Below are 16665 nucleotides of genomic sequence, written 5' to 3'. Positions count from 1 at the left end.
TTAGGAAGCACATTGAGCTTCTTTGCTGTTGGTTTGTGTCATGTTTTTTGATTATGCTTGGTATTAACATTTACAAGATAGAGGAATAGTACTTTGTGAAATAGTGACTTTTCAGTAGTGAAATTGAATGCTTGTACATAGGACCAGAGCTCTGATTCTAAAATGTTATTTAAAAAACGATTTTGGGGCAAATGAATGAATTTTACATTTTTGAGAAGGAATAAATAGTGTCTGCATGATTAAATAAATATATTTGAACTTTTCACAATGATGTCACCTGTGTTACCTCAGATTAGTAGGCACATTGAGCTTCTTTGCTGTTGGTTTGTGTCATGTTTTTTGATAATGCTTGGTATCAACATTTTCAAGATAGAGGATTTGTATTTTGTGAAATTGTGAAGTTTCAGTAGTGACATGGAATGCTTGTACATAGGACCGGTGCTGTGTTTCTTAAATGTGATGTGAAAAACGATTTTGGGGCAAATCAATGGCTTTTACATTTTTGAGAAGGAATAAATAGTGTCTGCATGATTAAATAAATATATTTGAACTTTTCACAATGATGTCACCTGTGTTACCTCAGATTAGTAGGCACATTGAGCTTCTTTGCTGTTGGTTTGTGTCATGTTTTTTGATAATGCTTGGTATCAACATTTGCAAGATAGAGGATTTGTATTCTGTGAAATAGTGAGGTTTCAATAGTGAAATTGAATGCTTGTACATAGGACCTGCGCTCTGTTTCTAAAATGTTATTTAAAAAACGATTTTGGGGCAAATCAATGGCTTTTACATTTTTGAGAAGGAATAAATAGTGTCTGCATGATTAAAAAAATATATTTGAACCTTTCACAATGATGTCACCTGTGCTACCTCAGATTAGGAAGCACATTGAGCTTCTTTGCTGTTGGTTTGTGTCATGTTTTTTGATAATGCTTGGTATCAACATTTGCAAGATAGAGGATTTGTATTCTGTGAAATAGTGAGGTTTCAGGAGTGAAATTGAATGCTTGTACATAGGACCTGCGCTCTGTTTCTAAAATGTTATTTGAAAAACGTTTTTGGGGCAAATCAATGGCTTTTACATTTATGAGAAGGAATAAATAGTGTCTGCATGATTAAAAAACATATATTTGAACCTTTCACAATGATATCACCTGTGTTACCTCAGATTAGGAAGCAGATTGAGCTTCTTTGCTGTTGGTTTGTGTCATGTTTTTTGATAATGCTTGGTATCAACATTTTCAAGATAGAGGATTTGTATTTTGTGAAATTGTGAAGTTTCAGTAGTGACATGGAATGCTTGTACATAGGACCTGTGCTGTGTTTCTTAAATGTGAAGTGAAAAACGATTTTGGGGCAAATCAATGGCTTTTACATTTTTGAGAAGGAAGAAATAGTGTCTGCATGATTAAAAAAATATATTTGAACCTTTCACAATGATGTCACCTGTGTTACCTCAGGTTAGGAAGCAGATTGAGCTTCTTTGCTGTTGGTTTGTGTCATGTTTTTTGATAATGCTTGGTATCAACATTTTCAAGATAGAGGATTTGTATTTTGTGAAATTGTGAAGTTTCAGTAGTGACATGGAATGCTTGTACATAGGACCTGTGCTGTGTTTCTTAAATGTGACGTGAAAAACGATTTTGGGGCAAATCAATGTCTTTTACATTTTTGAGAAGAAATAAATAGTGTTTGCATGATTAAAAAAATATATTTGAACCTTTCACAATGATGTCACCTGTGTTACCTCAGATTAGGAAGCACATTGAGCTTCTTTGCTGTTGGTTTGTGTCATGTTTTTTGATTATGCTTGGTATTAACATTTGCAGGATAGAGGATTTGTATTTTGTGAAATAGTGAGGTTTTAGTAGTGAAATTGAATGCTTGTACATAGGACCTGCGCTCTGTTTCTAAAATGTTATTTAAAAAACGATTTTGGGGCAAATCAAGGGCTTTTAGATTTTCGAGAAGGAATAAATAGTGTCTGCATGATTAAAGAAATAAATTTGAACCTTTCACAATGATGTCACCTGTGTTACCTCAGATTAGGAATCACATTGAGCTTCTTTGCTGTTGGTTTGTGTCATGTTTTTTGATAATGCATGGTATCAACATTTGCAAGATAGAGGATTTGTATTTTGTGAAATAGTGAGGTTTCAGTAGTGAAATTGAATGCTTGTAGATAGGACTTTCGCTCTGTTTCTAAAATGTTATTTGAAAAACGATTTTGGGGCAAATCAATGGCTTTTACATTTTTGAGAAGGAATAAATAGTGTCTGCATGATTAAACAAATATATTTGAACTTTTCACAATGATGTCACCTGTGTTACCTCAGATTAGGAACCAGATTGAGCTTCTTTGCTGTTGGTTTGTGTCATGTTTTTGATAATGCTTGGTATCAACATTTGCAAGATAGAGGATTTGTATTTTGTGAAATTGTGAAGTTTTATTAGTGACATGGAATGTTTGTACATAGGACCTGTGCTGTGTTTCTTAAATGTGATGTGAAAAACGATTTTGGGGAAAATTAATGGCTTTTACATTTTTGAGAAGGAATAAATAGTGTCTGCATGATTAAATAAATATATTTCAACCTTTTACAATGATGTCACCTGTGTTACCTCAGATCAGGAAATAGATTGTGCAGATGAGGTGAGGCATATCCAGAGGTACAGAGGAGGTGAGGCCTGTGTTCAAGACTGTAGTGGGAGAGAGGCCTTTCCTGGGGAGCATAGGTGGTGAGGCCTGTGTCTAAGAGTGCAGTGGACTAGACTTCATGAAGCCTATCCCCCACTGCACTCTTAGACACAGGCCTCACCTCCATTGGACCCCTAGACAGACCTCTCTTCCACTACACTCTTCAATACAGGCCTCACCTCCTCTGCACCCCTGGACAATCCTCACCTCATCTGCAACCCTGAATAGACCTCAACTCATCTGCACCCCTAGACAGGCCTCAGCTTATCTACACGCCTGGACACGCGTCACCTCATCTGCACCCAGTTATCATCAATTATACCCAATACATTGAGGCCTGTCCAGAGGACACAGATGAGGTAAGGCTTGTCCAAGGGTCAGAGGAGGTCAGTCCTCTCCACTGCACTCATGGACACTGAATGCTTGTACATAGGACCTGCGCTCTGTGTCTAAAATGTTATTTAAAAAATGATTTTGGGGCAAATCAATGGCTTTTACATTTTTGAGATGGAATAAATGGTGTCTGCATGATTAAATAAATATATTTGAACCTTTCACAATGATGTCACCTGTGTTACGTCAGATTAGGAAATAGATTGTGCAGATGAGGTGAGGCATGTCCAGAGGTACAGAGGAGGTGAGGCCTGAGTTCAAGACTGTAGTAGGAGAGAGGCCTTTCCTGGGGAGCATAGGTGGTGAGGCCTGTGTCTAAGAGTGCAGTGGACTAGACTTCATAAAGCCTATCCCCCACTGCACTCTTAGACACAGGCCTCACCTCCTTTGTACCCCTGGACAGACCTCTCTTCCACTACACTCTTCAACACAGACCTCACCTCCTCTGCACCCCTGGACAATCTTCACCTCATCTGCAACTCTGAATAGACCTCAACTCATCTGCATCCATAGACAGGCCTCAGCTTATCTACACCCCTGGACACGCCTCACCTCATCTGCACCCAGTTACCATCAATTATACCCAATACATTGAGCCTGTCCAGAGGACACAGATGAGGTAAGGCTTGTCCAAGGGTCAGAGGAGGTCAGTCTTCTCCACTGCACTCATGGACACAGGCCTCACCTCCTTTGCACCCCTGGACAGGCCTCACCTTATCTGCACAATCTGCTTACTAATCTGAGGAAACACAGGTAACATGATTGTGAAATGTGCTAATATATTTTTTTAATCATGCAGATACTATCTAATCCTTGTCAATAATGTAAAACCAATTCATGTGCCTGAAATCTTTTTTTAAATAACATTTACAAAACAGAGCATAGGTCATATGTATAAGCATTTGATTACACTACTGAAACCTCACTCATTTAGAAAATATAATTCCTTTATGCACTAAGATTTCTTTACCAAGGATTATTAACAATGTATTAGTCTCAATTATATTCTCTTCCTGACTTACTCTATTTTTCCACCTGTCCTCTTCTAACACCCTCTCTCTGACTTATTCCTTTTTACATCCTGACTCTGTGTTACACTCTGTTACACTCTTTCTTTGACTTACATTCTCTTACACCCTGTCTCTAATTTATTCCCTCTCTCTCTTTTTTACAGCAATTTGTAAGTCATACTTTCTCTTACATCCTCTTCCTGATTTACTCTGTATTACAAACGTTCTCTTTGTAACATTCTCTCCCAGAGTTACTCCCTATTACATCATTTGTCTTTTTTACACCCTCTCTCCCTCTTTCTGACTTTTTTATTCTCTTCCTCTGTTTGTGTTACACCCTCTGTCTGACATACTCCTTGTTACATCCTCTCTCTGATTTACTTCCTCTTACACCCTCTCTCGAACGTACGCTCTCTCTCTCCCTTTTACAGCCTCTTTCTCTTTTACTCTCTTTTACATCCTCTCACCTTCTAACACCCTCTCTCTGTCTTACATCCTCTTACACCCTCTCTCTGTCTTCCACCCTGTTACACCCTTTTTCTGACTTACTCCCTTTATCCCTTTCTTTGACTTACTCCCTCTCCCTATTATATTCTTTCTCTGTCTTACAACATATTATACACTCTCTCTATCTTACTCCTTCTCTATGTTTTAGTCCCTCAACCTGTTTCTTTGTCTGAGTCTCTCTGTCTTTTTGTGTTAGTTCCTCTAGCTCTTTTTCTCTGTCTTACTCCTAGTTACATAGTTGCTGTGTTATAAACTTAGATATGTTGTAAACTAGTGTTTATATCGTTTGCTTATTGTCATTGCTTTGTTGTTTGGCAATAGTGGTCTATAATATGTTATTTTTTTCTTTACCACAGATTGAAATCAAGATTTCAATAGTAAGGAAATATGCCCTCAAGGCAGAGGAGAAGATAAGATGCCAAGCGGAAAAAAATCAAAAACAGCAACGGAATTACAGCACTCCTCTACAACAAATACTTCAAAAAACAGGAAAAAAGCTCCTGGTAAGACAACTAAGTCTTTCTTACGGAACATATGTAGATCAAAAAAAATGTTGGTCAGAATGTGGATAAAGAGAAGGAGAGAGCAAATTTGAAAAGGAAGGAGAGGCCCCCCAAAAATGTTACTACTGGAGCAGGAGAGAATAATATGTATAGGAATAGAAGACAGAATCAATTTAGGGACATTCGTAAACGAATGTTTCGACATAGGGAGGTTTTAAATTTGTTAAAAAACATTAGGAAAGGTAAACAGAGAGCTGCTTTTTATAAGAAAAAGAAAAGTGTAGAGAAGATTGTTGATCAGGCTTTTGAAGTTAAGAAAAAATTATTTATTTCAATAATCAATAGAATTAGGACACTTAACAAGACAATTGATGTTTTCAAATCAAACAGTAGATGCAAAAGAGTAATTAATCGGACTAATTTGTGTAAAGTTTTTTCTGGAGAATGGATGCACAGTTCAAGTTGTGAGCCATTTTTTAATGAGGAGAGTTACTTCCAGGAGAATGATTTAGTGCATGCAGTTGACACCAGTGGTCGAGCATATGAGGTGAAAGGCGGTTGTCCGATTGAAAAAGAGAAACTTGTGCCTAGAGAAGCAGAAGAGGTGTTAACTGATGAAGTTTTAGGGAGACGTACTAAGGGTCCATTGTACACTTGGAAGTGTAGTAGTATTTGTAGTGTGCGACAGGATTCAATCGATTTGTTTCGTAATTTCTTACGTACATATAGTAAGAAAAGTCTAAAACAGAAAATGAAGATGTTGCAAGACTTAGATCCTTGCAGAGTGAGAGAAAACACAGGTTTGCAAGGGAATTCACTGGCTTGTCTTTCTAGAAAAGTCTGTCAGAGTGTTTTTCATCATTTTAGGATGTTAGCAGTGCATCAAAACAAAATTCAATCAATCAATCAATCAAAGCATTTATATAGCGCACTACTCACCTGGAGGGTCTCAAGGCGCTGGGGGGAGGGGGTCCGCTACTGCTCGAACAGCCAGGTCTTGAGCTGCTTCCTGAAGGCGAGGTGGCCTTGGGTCAGGCGTAGGTGGGTCGGAAGGGAGTTCCAAGTCTTGGCGGCCAGGTAGGAGAAGGACCTTCCTCCTGTGGTGGCTCTTCGGATGCGGGGGACGGCGGCGAGGGCGTGGCTGGTCCATCGAAGCTGGCGTTTGGGAGCGTAGAAGTTGAGGCGGCTGTTGAGGTATCCTGGGCCTTGGTTGTGTAGGGCTTTGTGTGCGTGGGTGAGGAGCCGGAAGGTGATTCTCTTGTTGACCGGGAGCCAATGCAGGTCTCTCAGGTGTCTGGAGATGTGGCTGCGGCACGGGATGTCCAGGATGAGTCGTGCTGAGGTGTTCTGGATCCGCTGGAGTCTCTTTTGGAGTTTGGCGGTTGTTCCGGCGTAGAGGGAGTTGCCGTAGTCCAGACGGCTGGTGACGAGGGCCTGGGTGACCGTCTTCCTGGTCTCGGTGGGGATACATCGGAAGATCTTACGTAGCATGCGCAGGATGTTGAAGCATGACGAGGAGACGGCGTTGACTTGTCTGGTCATGGAGAGGGAGGAGTCCAGGATGAAGCCCAGGTTGCGTGCGTGGTCTGTGGGTTTGGGTGCGCTGCCCAGGGCGCGGGGCCACCAGGAGTCGTCCCAGGCGGAGGGTGAAGATCCCAGGATGAGGACTTCCGTCTTGTCCGAGTTCAGTTTCAGGCGACTGTTCGTCATCCACTTGGCAACGTCTGTCATCCCTTCGTGTAGGTTGGATCTGGCGGTGGCGGGGTCGTTGGTGAGGGAGAGGATCAGCTGGGTGTCGTCGGCGTAGGAGATGATGTTGAGGTTGTGCTGGCGTGCGATGGCTGCGAGGGGGCTCATGTAGACGTTGAAGAGTTTTGGGCTGAGCGAGGAGCCTTGAGGGACGCCGCAGATGACTTCGGTGGCCTCCGATCTGAACGGGGGGAGGCGGACTCTCTGTGTCCTTCCGGCGAGGAAGGAGATGATCCACTCCAGTGCCTTCTCCTGGATTCCGACGTTGCTGAGGTGCTGTACTAGGGTACGGTGGCAGACAGTGTCGAAGGCCGCGGAGAGGTCCAGGAGGATGAGGGCCGCTGTTTCTCCGTTGTCGAGCAGGACTCGGATGTCATCGGTAGCTGCGATCAGGGCGGTCTCGGTGCTGTGGTTGGCCCGGAATCCAGACTGCGAGAGGTCGAGGGAGCCGTTCGTCTCGAGGAAGGCGGCCAGTTGCTTGTTGACGGTCTTCTCGATGACTTTTGCCGGAAACGGGAGCAGCGAGATGGGGCGGTAGTTCTTGAGGTCGGTGGGGTCGGCTGATGGCTTCTTAAGTAGGGCGCTGAGTTCGGCGTGCTTCCAGCTCTCAGGGAAGGTAGCGGTGTCGAAGGAGGTGTTGATGATGTCCCGCAGGTGGGGTGCGATGACAGCGTCGGCCTTGTTGAAGACGTGGTGAGGGCAGGGGTCTGTCGGAGATCCGGAGTGGATGGAGTTCATCGTGTTGACGGTGTCTTCGGTGCTGATCGGGGTCCAGGCGCGGAGGGTGGTTGTGGGGGGCGGTGGTTCGGTCGTGGCGTGCGTCGGTTGAGTGCTGAAGCTGTTGTGTATGTCCGCGATCTTGTTGTGGAAGTAGGAGGCGATCGAGTTGCAGAGGTCTTGCGAAGGGGTGATGTCGTTGTTTCCGGCGTTGGAGTTGGAGAGCTCTTTCACGATGTTGAAGAGTTCTTTGCTGTTGTGTGCGTTGTTGTCCAGTCGTTCCTTGAATGCGGTTTTCTTGGTGGCGTGGATCAGTTGGTGGTGTTTTCGGGTGGCGAGCTTGAGGGCAGTCATGTTGTCCGGTGTTGGGTCTCTGCGCCAGGTTTTCTCGAGTGCTCTGCAGTTCTTCTTGGAGCTCTTGAGTTCGTCGTTAAACCATGGTGCTTTCCTGCTGCCGGGTCTGCTCGGCGGGGTCTTCAGAGGGGCGAGGTCGTCTGCGCAGTCGCTGATCCATTTCGTGAGGTTGGTGACCGCTTGGCTGGCGTTCGTTGTGCTGGAGGGAGGGTTATTGCTCAGGGAAGTAGCGAGCTGGTCTGCAGTTATCTTGTTCCAGCTTCTGCAGGGAACCTGTTGCTGGTGATGGTGGAGCGTGGTCCTTCTGAAGCTGAAGTGGACGCAGCTGTGGTCCGTCCAGTGGAGTCCCGTGGCGTGGCTGAAGGCGATGTCCTTGCTTGAAGAGAAGACCGGGTCGAGTGTGTGTCCGGCGTAGTGGGTGGGGGTGGTCACCAGTTGCTTGAGTCCGAGGTTGGCGAGGTTGTCCAGCAGGGTGGTGGTGTTGCGGTCGTTGTTGTTCTCCAGGTGGAAGTTGAGGTCCCCGGGGAGGATGTAGTCGGCGGAGGGGAGAGCGTGCGGGCTGATGAAGTCGGCGATGTCTTCGCTGAATTGTGTGCATGGTCCCGGGGGTCTGTAGATGAGGGTGCCTCTGAGGGTGGTCTTGGGGTTGACGTGGATCTGGAAGTGCAGGTGTTCGGCGGGTGCGAGGGTATCGTCGGTGTCGGTCGTGATGCGGATGGTGTTCCTGTGGATGATGGCGATGCCTCCTCCTGTCTGGTTGACGCGGTCCCTCCGGATGATCTTGTATCCTTCCGGGATGGCGATGGCGATGTCGGGCGCTGAGGAGGCGTTCATCCAGGTTTCCGTGAGGAAGGCGACGTCAGGGGCTGTGGTGTCGAGCAGGTTCCAGAGCTCGACGGCGTGTCTGTGGACGGAGTGGGTGTTGAGCAGGTTGCACTTCAGGCGGGTGCTGCTGGAGTTCGGCTTGGTGGGTGCTGGTGTAGCGTGGGTCCGTTTGCAGGTGAACTTGCAGGAGTGGCAGCTGAAGGGTCCGTGGGTGCGTCTCGGTGTTGCTCGGTAGCAGCCCGGGGTTCGGCCGGTGTTGAGTACGTTGAGTTCGGTGGCGTTGTAGGTCCGTCGGGTCGGCTTCCGTCGGTGGGGGCCAAGGGTCCTGGCACTGGGCGCGGTCCAGGCGCGGACGGGCGCAGACGGGCTTACCTTTGGCGCGCCCGCTGCGCGTAACCGCTGGACGTTCGCACGGTCGCCATATATGGAGAAGTGCGAGGGAGGGCGGAGCAGCTGGGAGGCGGGGAGGGCAAAGAAAGGAAGGGGGCGTGGCTAACAACGGAGGCGGGAAGCAGGGAGCGGGGCGGGAGGAACCGGGGGAGCGAGTACAGGGGGACAGGCGATGAAAAATACAATCCTAACAAAAAGACAATCTCAGTTACAGCAAGGGGCACACAGCAAGGAAAAACGGGGCACAGGAGCCTAAAAGGTAACAACAGTGAACACAGCACAAAGGGGCACAGAGGGGCACACAGCAAGGAAAAACGGGGCACAGGAGCCTAAAAAGGTAACAACAGTGAACACAGCAATAGACCGCAGGAGACCACGCCGCTCGGTGGCAGGGGGCGTGGTCAGACGGCGGCGTCAGGGTCAGCGAGGCAGGCGGGTGGCGGGAGGCACACGCAGCAGCTGGTGGCCGTGCGGCGCGGGGGTGTCCTAAGCTAGGTCAAAATTAGGAAATTAGTGAGAAGGTTGTATTATGCAAAAAGTCCAGCACTTAAGCTTAAACAATTAAACAGTGCTCTTTTGCATGGAACTGAATTAGATGTGAAGAAGATTTGTGAAGAAATTGAGATTTGTTATTTTGGTGAAGAAGAGGACAGTGTAGAAATTGACACTAAAATGTGGAATAATGTGGAAGACAATGTACAGATTTCAAGTACAGAAAAGTTTGAGCAGGAAATTACCAGGTTTAAGGTGAAATCAAGTGAAAGGCCTAATTTTATTTGTGTGTGTTGTCGACGAACTCATTATAAGCATCAAACTAGATTAGTTGATTTATACGTAAAAAGTGAAAAGATAAATAATTATGAGTGGAAGGATTTTGCAACTTATTTGTGGGGGGAGAATTCTATTGATTTGAGTTCTGATCAGCGTATTTGTAAATATTGTTATAATAAATTAAATCAAAACAGAATGCCTGCTAGAGCTGTTCATAATAATCTTGAGTTGGTAGACATTCCTCCTGAATTGATGGATTTAAATACATATGAGTCTATTTTGATTCAATGTGTCCATCCTTTTCAGGCAATTGTTCGCATGGAGCCTAAGATAGGGAAATTGCCTCCTTCAGATTTACAGAGAGGATTAAAGGGAAGAGTTGTTTATTTGCCTCTAGATTTCAAGAAAAATATTGATACAATTGGTGTAGAGAAAGTGGAAAAGGAACCTCTGGTTATTCTAGTTAATGGGGTTCCAACAAAGGGTAAGAAAGAAAATCTGGCAAGATTTAGTGGACGTTAGGAAAGTCAAAAAGGCAACGTTGTATTTGGTCAAAAACAATGAGTACTACAAACATGTATGTGTTGGAGCAGAGGAAACAGCTGCAGATGAAGACAGTGATTGTTCAGCTGGCCAAATTGAAAAAGTTGATGTGTCTAGAAGTGAAGAAATATATGAACATTATACTGTTCATCCTTTGCATTCCAAAGGAGTAATGGGGAATGCAATTGACTTGTTTCAAATGAAAGCAGCAAAAAGAAGTCCCATTAGTGTATGGGAAGAAAGTTTGGAAGCTCGTTGTTTTCCACATTTATTTCCAACAGGTCGAGGTGGACGATATGACGATCGACCACTTCAAATTCCTACATCTGAATATCGAACTTTAAGATTATATGCTGAAGATCCAAGGTTTTGTCAATGCATTCCATATTTATTTCATCTACTGTATGAAAGTGACTTGTCTGGGCTTTCTTATGCAGTAAACCATATACTGAAAAGTGGAGCACATCTGCAAAATGTTTCAGCGAGGGACTTTATGGAGAAAGTCAATCTGCAAGATAATATTTTGGAATCTCATCTAATCAATCTCATGGCATGTCAGCGTGGTACAAATGAGCATTGGTACCGTTGTCATGGGGAATTGAAATGTATGCTAAGAAACTTAGGAACTCCTACATGGTTCCTCACTCTTAGCTGTGCTGAGTATGCATGGGACGACTTACTTCAATTTCTACGAGAGGCAAATGCAAATATATAAAATATAGAATTCAAAACTCCTGGAGAACTGTGTTCTTTGATCCAGTGAATGTATGCAGATTTTTCAATCATAGATTTGAAGCTATGATGTCTTTTATTACCAACAAAAAAAATCCTCTCCTTGGAGAGGTTTTGGATTTCTTTTGGAGAAAGGAGTATCAAGCGAGAGGTGCTCCTCACATACATATGTTGTTGTGGATTAAAGATGCCCCCAAATTTGGAACAGATTCGGATGAGACAGTGATGAGCTTCATTAAAGAGTATTCAACATGTGCTGTTCCGAAAACTACCGAAGAAAACAGTTTAAGGCAACAAGTTTTACGCTTTCAATCCCATCGTTGTGGAAAGTACTCTCGTCGAAAATTCAGAAACAAGGACAAGTTCTACACAAAATGACGTTTCGGGTTTCCACGACCAGTGATTTCTAAAGGAAGAGTAAATAATTTGATGTCTTCTCTGCGACATACTGTGACGAGAAAATCACCAAAAAATACATACAATTTAAAAAGAAACGAAGAGTCCAAGTACATCAACGACTACAACCCAGTGATTTTGTCCATGTGGAATGCTAACATGGATATTCAGCTCGTTGCTGACAACTCTATTGCTGTGGCTTGATATGTGACGTCTTACATCACAAAAAAAGAAAAGACAGAACTGAAGGAAATGTGGGAGGACATTTCACATGAAAAGAGTATAAGTAAAAAATTATACAGTTTCAGTCTGAAGATGTTGTCGCATCGAGAAATTGGAGCATATGAATGTTCTGATCGGTTATCATCAGCAAGTCTCTACGCCAAGTCTAGAACAATTATTTGGGCAAGTCTAGGTCTTGCTACAACACGAAACCGAGTTTAGAAATCTGTACAAGAAATTGAGTATTTGGCGGAGAAAGAACCAAACAGTACAGATATTTTGAAGACAAACATGTTGGATACATACTATCCAAATAGAAGTAGTCATCTTGAGAACAGTTGTTTGTATGAAGTTCTGCAAAACTATATTTATAAGAGGAAAATCTGAGTAGATATCAATAGTGGAATATATACTGTCAATGGGTGTGAAGGATGTCTAGTGAAGCAGAGAAAAGGCCATTTGATTAATCATCGAAAATTGAGTTGCGAAAATCCAGAGAAAAGGGAATTTTACTAATTAGCTCTTTTGCAACTCTTTAAGCCATGGCGTACAGAAGTGGAACTACTTGGAGATTTTCTCTGTTACGAAGATTCTTTTAATGCAACCAAGGATACCATAGAATGTCCTGTTTTTCCAAATTATCTGCAAATGTTGAACGAAGAAATAGAGCAAGAAGCCACAATTGCTGTAGAGATTGCTAGAGACAGTTCTCAAGACAGTCAGAGTTCTACTTCATTGAGTCAGGATCCACTAGGAGGACCAATTATCCAAAATGAAGCTGCCACTGCCATGGATGAGGTGGAAAGAGCTATGGAACAAGCTCAAGATGATGTAGTTAACTTAGAAGATTTGGTGAAACAACTAAACCTTGAGCAGAAACAGATATATGACGAAGTCACAGAACAGATTGAACATGGATTCAGTCACGAGAAAAAAGAGTGCTCATGTACATCAGTTAAGCCTGTCCAACTGTACGTGAGTGGAGAAGCGGGAACTGGAAAAAGTTTTCCGATTAAAACAATTGCAATTTATCTGCAGAAAAGGACTGAATCACCGCTATCTTGTGTTGTTACCGCTCCAATTGGGCTGGCAGCACATAACATTAAAGAGATTACTTTACATCGTTTACTGATGCTACCAGTTGAGCATGACAACAAATTGCAATACCACAAACTATCTGGAGATGCGTGTTACGAAGTTTTCAGAGTCCTGAAGAAAATGAAACTTCTTATCATTGATGAAGTAAGCATGGTCTCAAATCTAATGCTTGCGTTTGTGCATTTGAGAATGCAAGAAATTCTTAGAACAGAGTATGATGTGTTATTTGGAGGGAAACACATTATTGTTTTTGGAGATATACTGCAGTTGACTCCAGTGAAAGGACAACCAGTGTTTAAAATGGTCATGCATGAAGATACCAAGAAGTGCCTAGGAAGCATTGGAAACGTTAATATATGGTTACATTTCAAATATGCAGAACTACTCCAAAATATGCGACAGGCAAAGGATGAAGATTATAAAAAATTCTACAAGATGTAAGAATCGGAAAAGTAAGTCAGCATGGGAAAGAAGCTTTACATGCACGATTAATTTCAAATATGTACCCACATGAAAACATTTTTCCAGAGAATATTTTTAAGAAAATTAATGAGAAGAAATCTGGGATATGTTTGATGCCAACTCTGCAAGAATGTTCCATCTTCAAAAACAAAATGTTAAAGTTAGAAAACAAAGAGATAGTGAAACTGGAAGCTTTAGATAAAATAGAGCATATGGGAGCAGCAATTATTTTGTCTGAAAATTTGAAATCAAAATTGGATTCATTAGAGAAGACTATATCTAAAACTGCTGGGTTTGAAAAGACTCTGAATGTGTGTTTAAATTGTCGTATCATTTTGAGAAGGAATTTAAATGTTGAAAGGGGTCTGGTAAATGGAGCAATGGGTCATGTTGTTGATTTTGTGAATTACAAAAATAGAGATGGAATTGAAATTTTAAAAATTAAATTTGATGGCATTGATGAAATAGAACAAATTTGTCGTTGTTCAGCTAGATTTTTGCTTGTGAAAGACTTATATGTTCGCAGAAAAAAGATTCCTGTTTGTTTGGCATATGCGGTGACAATCCACAAATCTCAAGGTTTAAGTGTAGATAGCGCTTTGGTGAACATTGGAAGTTCTGTGTTTAAAGTAGGTATGGCATATGTGGCATTATCACGAGTCAGAACTTTATCAGGATTGTACTTGATTGAGTGTGATGAAACAAAGATGTGTGCAGATCTAGATTGTGTTAAAGAATACAATAGGTTAAGAAGAGAGCATGCTCCACATTTGCCTCAATATCCTCTGTTTGAACAATGTGTGGTAGGCCGAAAAAGAAGAAATGAGAATAATTGCAGTGAGGTAGTAGGAAAAAGACAAAAAGTAGATGAAACTGTAATTGTAAGCAGAAAGAAAAAGGATTCTGTTGAAGATGTTGTTGGATTTCAGTTTGAAAACAGTCCTGGTGTCAACTGCTATGGTAATGTAGTGGTTAATGTTGTTTTTTTTTCTTCAAACTTTACAAGAATCGATTGCTGAAAATCGGGATCAAAGATTCTGTTGTTTGTTGAATTCTGTGTTTGAGAAATGTAGCAGTGATAGAGCAAAAATAGAAAGTGTTTCAGAAATTCGAAATCTTTTAGACAGATGTCCTGGTCAAAAACAATTTTCACAGAATATTCAGCAAGATTGTCAGGAATTTTTAATGTATATGTTTGATGTATTGGAAGATGAAGGTGTAGATATAAGAAATCTTTTTAGCCTTTCTTATCAGTGACAGCATGACTGCGACAACTGTAGTATATCAAGTACTACTACAATAGACACCGAAAGATTTATATATTTGACTTTAACAGACTGCAAATCAGTGCATTTTAATAATCTAGTTAAAGCAGCTGATCACAACATGGTGTGTACCCAATGTAAGTCTGCAATGCTGTCCACATTATTCATACAAAATTATGGTCAGTATGTAATTTTAATGTTCCAACGATGTAGACCTGATGGAACTAAATTGACAACTTCTATTAAAAATGTTGTGGCTTCTCAGTTATCAATTTCAGGAAGAACTTTTGCAACTGTAGCTATTATTTATCATGACGGTCCTTCAACAACATCAGGGCAATATACAATGTATTTAAAATGTCAAAGGTTGGACTACTTGTAATGATACTCATTTGACTTTCAAACAACGTTTGCCTTTTGACTTAAAAAATTCATACCTAGTGTTTTTAGAACCAAAATTTAAGTAAAGGTAATTGGCCTATGAAGACGGGAGCAGTTAATAAAAGTTAGTCTGCTGTTTAAAATTATATTGTGAGTAAAAATGTTCAAGATAATATAAAAATTCTAGTTGTCATATAGGTACTGTAAATGGATCTCATAGTATGTGATATCAGTATTATAGGAAATTATTAATAACAGTGAGCCAGAGATGGTAATATGCATATTTAAACATTGTGAAAATGTTGTAGGAGCTTTTCTTTCAGAACGTTGGGAAAACGGTAATTTCAGACTTTGTTTTGAGTTATTTGAAAATATACTGATACATCTGACACTATTTGGCCTTATGGAAAAGTGAAGGAATAAGCAAAGAGTCATGACTGAACACAAGAAGTAAAGGAAAACATTGAAAAATATTTCACATGTTCTTGGAGCTTTTCTTATGGAAAGTCGATGAAATGGAAGTTTTACAGAACAGTAGAGTATTTTCCAACGAAAAGGACCATCATGATGTACTATTTGGCTTAAAAGAAAAGTAAGTGAATCAAAGATTAGTGTACATATGTGATTTGTAAGTTTATATGTTTTTTTTAAACACAATCTTTTAGATTGTGTTTTTTTTCCCCGCTGTCATATGATGAGTAGTTTGAAGTCACTATTTTTAGTGAAATTCAATATATTCTGACAACAGCAAAAATAAACTATGTAACATGTTGTACAAGTTATTCTATAGTTTGTATTGTGTAATTTAAATTCTCATTCTCTCTGTTCCGCTGCTTTAGTCCTCTTCCCCTCTCTTTCCTTCTTTTGCTCCCTTACTCATTTTCCTTTCCTCACTCATTGTACTCCACTTCACTCAGTCCTTCCCTTAGTCCCTCTGTCTACTAACTTCCTCACTCCTTTTCCCTCAATCCTTCTATATTATCCTCTCTCCCTTCATCCCTTCACTCTGTGACTCCCCTTCACTCACTCTCAGTCATCTTCCATTCCTCATTCTTGTAAATGCATCCTCAATCAGACTCCTTTCCCTCTCAGTCATTCCCTTTTTACTTACTCCTGTTTTCTGATTTAGTTTTGCTAACTCACATTCTTTTAGTATCTTTCTTACCTTCAGTTCATTTCTCTCTTCTTTTCTTCCTCTCTGTCACTAAATGTATCTTAGTAATTTGCTCTCCTTCTATTTCGTTTTCCCTCTTTTTGTCCTTCTACATTACTTTATTTCCCTTTCTGTGTCCTTCACTCTTACTTTATTCCTTAGTACACATTTATGATTTTTAACCTCTTGACTTATCTCTTCTATTTTAAAATATATATTTTACTAATTATAACTTATTTTTTTCTCTCTTTCACAGATACAAAGTGTAGTAAAAACATGTAATTAAATTTACATTAATTATATGGTAAGTGTGACTAAAAAAATGTAGTTTGTCATCACCCTTTGCTTTAACCTCACTACTATTCTCTCACCCTACCTCACTCCTGTTTCCTTACTCTGCTTCCCTCACTTATTCTTATCCTCCATGTTTACTCCTCTTTCCCTTACTCTCCTACTGCATTTAACTTCTTTCAGTCCCCCTGCTTTACTTCCCTTA

This window comes from Lissotriton helveticus, chromosome 7 (assembly GCF_964261635.1).
Source record: "Lissotriton helveticus chromosome 7, aLisHel1.1, whole genome shotgun sequence".
NCBI lineage: Eukaryota > Metazoa > Chordata > Amphibia > Caudata > Salamandridae > Lissotriton > Lissotriton helveticus.
The sequence above is the reverse complement of the archived record's forward strand: the minus strand, read 5'-3'. Positions refer to the sequence as shown.